The 2,500-nt window shown below is 51.0% G+C and overlaps 4 non-coding genes across 4 annotated transcripts in view; 3 read left to right on the top strand and 1 right to left on the bottom strand.

The window, feature by feature from the left end:
- The first annotated feature begins 771 nt into the window (after positions 1-771).
- TRNAN-GUU (transfer RNA asparagine (anticodon GUU)) lies at positions 772-845 on the top strand. Its single transcript has one exon. It is a non-coding gene; the product is annotated as a tRNA-Asn (tRNA).
- Positions 846-1,088: 243 nt separating this feature from the next.
- On the top strand, positions 1,089-1,160 carry TRNAW-CCA (transfer RNA tryptophan (anticodon CCA)). Its single transcript has one exon. It is a non-coding gene; the product is annotated as a tRNA-Trp (tRNA).
- A 71-nt stretch (positions 1,161-1,231) lies between these two features.
- Positions 1,232-1,302, bottom strand: TRNAG-GCC (transfer RNA glycine (anticodon GCC)). The gene has a single exon. It is a non-coding gene; the product is annotated as a tRNA-Gly (tRNA).
- Positions 1,303-2,456: 1,154 nt separating this feature from the next.
- Positions 2,457-2,500, top strand: part of TRNAN-GUU (transfer RNA asparagine (anticodon GUU)) — a 74-nt gene continuing 30 nt past the window's right edge. Inside the window, exon 1 of the tRNA in view lies at positions 2,457-2,500. This exon is cut by the window's right edge and continues 30 nt beyond it. This is a non-coding gene — a tRNA (tRNA-Asn).

The following is a 2,500-nucleotide window of genomic DNA, read 5'->3' as shown; positions in this document are numbered from 1 at the left end:
CAGGCTGCTCCCGACAGAAGGGGCTCATAGAAGGCAGCCTCCAGATCACCAGCACTATTGTGTTTCAGATCATGTCACTGAACTCTCCTCCTTAAAAATCCTTCCCACTGTCTTTGCCAAATTCCCTGTCCTCCCCGAAATGCTGGGGTGAAACGGGCAGAGTTCTGCGCCCTGCGTCCCTTTATGCGTCCCTAACGCGCTCCCAACGCGCTCCCAACGCGGCCTACAGCCCTGGTCGGGCACAGCCCTGGTCGGGCTTAGACCACTGGGGCCTCTGGAGAGCAAGACCTCCAGAAGCCTATGGTCAGGCCTATTGCACAGGCATTTTGTGCCTGGCCATTCCGGGATTGTTGTGTTTCAAGGCCCAGCCATCAATACTAATGTGATGGCTTTCCCTGAGAACCCTCATGTCCCTGTCCTCCCAAGAGCCCGAGCTTTTATGTAAAATAAGGTGTGCACCTTGGGCCTTCCCCTTTGCGCTCTCTGCCCCCTCTCTTTCTCCAAAGCTGAGCTCTGCAGGTAAATGTATCTATCTGAGTGAGGGGCTAGGGAGGGCCTTGCCCAGCAGTCTTACAAAGCAAGAGTTCAGAGAAAGCACCTGCTCTGGGAAGGAGACTCCGCTCACAGAGAAGACAAGTCTAACATGCCACAGTGAAGATTGGATGGGCAAGACACACGCAGGATAAAGACGCCTTATATAACACAAGTTCAAGGCAGGCGCGCACACATAAAGATATATGTTGAGTCTCAGGAGATGTGCTTTTGTCTCTAGTCTCTTTGGCGCAATCGGTTAGCGCGTTCGGCTGTTAACCGAAAGGTTGGTGGTTCAAGCCCACCCAGGGACGTTTCCTTTTGCATGCATGAAGCACTTTAATAAATCATAGTAATGTGCCTTTGGTCTAGAGCTCCTGCGTGAGACCCTTTCCCTGAACATTTCAATCCTCTGCGTTCTCTCTGCACCTGCACTCAATTTCATCAATAGGATGGAAAACAAAAAGCCAAACCTTGTAATACAACCCTAGGCATATAAGGAGGTGGGCAAAAATGAAAAGGCTCACAACATTTGCTGATGTGACTCCAAATGCAAGGACCTCGTGGCGCAACGGTAGCGCGTCTGACTCCAGATCAGAAGGTTGCGTGTTCAAATCACATCGGGGTCACTGTTTCCCATTTTATGCCCCACTGAGTTCCCATATTTGATTTAGAAAGCAAAGTCAAAAGAACACAGCCTTGCATTGGCCGGGAATCGAACCCGGGACTCCCGCGTGGCAGGCGAGAATTCTACCACTGAACCACCAATGCTTCACATGTGTAGCTTAGAGACAGAGCTCTGTCCAAGACAGTGATGAGGCGCACGCACTCAAATTGCACACCTATGAACAAAGTGTGTGCAACAGACATTGGAATGCCAACGTTTCACATGATGGCAAGAATCAGATGCAGGAGACTATAAGTATGAATGTTTTTGCATTTGCTGAGGTCACTGGCTTGGGACTAGTGTTGTGGTTATCAGGGCATGATGGCAGGCTGCTCCCGACAGAAGGGGCTCATAGAAGGCAGCCTCCAGATCACCAGCACTATTGTGTTTCAGATCATGTCACTGAACTCTCCTCCTTAAAAATCCTTCCCACTGTCTTTGCCAAATTCCCTGTCCTCCCCGAAATGCTGGGGTGAAACGGGCAGAGTTCTGCGCCCTGCGTCCCTAACGCGCTCCCAACGCGGCCTACAGCCCTGGTCGGGCACAGCCCTGGTCGGGCTTACACCACTGGGGCCTCTGGAGAGCAAGACCTCCAGAAGCCTATGGTCAGGCCTATTGCACAGGCATTTTGTGCCTGGCCATTCCGGGATTGTTGTGTTTCAAGGCCCAGCCATCAATACTAATGTGATGGCTTTCCCTGAGAACCCTCATGTCCCTGTCCTCCCAAGAGCCCGAGCTTTTATGTAAAATAAGGTGTGCACCTTGGGCCTTCCCCTTTGCGCTCTCTGCCCCCTCTCTTTCTCCAAAGCTGAGCTCTGCAGGTAAATGTATCTATCTGAGTGAGGGGCTAGGGAGGGCCTTGCCCAGCAGTCTTACAAAGCAAGAGTTCAGAGAAAGCACCTGCTCTGGGAAGGAGACTCCGCTCACAGAGAAGACAAGTCTAACATGCCACAGTGAAGATTGGATGGGCAAGACACACGCCTGACAGGCTGGTAGAACACCACCAGAGGAGCAGATAGCTACGCTAAGAAGGCCACAGAAAAGTCATACATGTATCTCATACACTGGGACTGGTTGTAATACTGGCCCTAACACCATTAGACAGTAGTCTGCGCATCATAACACCCAACAGTGACAAGACACTAAGCAAATGGCAAATGCTGCGTAGGATAAAGACGCCTTATATAACACAAGCTCAAGGCAGGCGCGCACACATAAAGATATATGTTGAGTCTCAGGAGATGTGCTTTTGTCTCTAGTCTCTTTGGCGCAATCGGTTAGCGCGTTCGGCTGTTAACCGAA

Source organism: Triturus cristatus, chromosome 4_2 (assembly GCF_964204655.1).
Source record: "Triturus cristatus chromosome 4_2, aTriCri1.1, whole genome shotgun sequence".
Taxonomy (NCBI): domain Eukaryota; kingdom Metazoa; phylum Chordata; class Amphibia; order Caudata; family Salamandridae; genus Triturus; species Triturus cristatus.
Note: the sequence above shows the minus strand (reverse complement) of the source record. Positions and strands in the feature narration are given on the sequence as shown.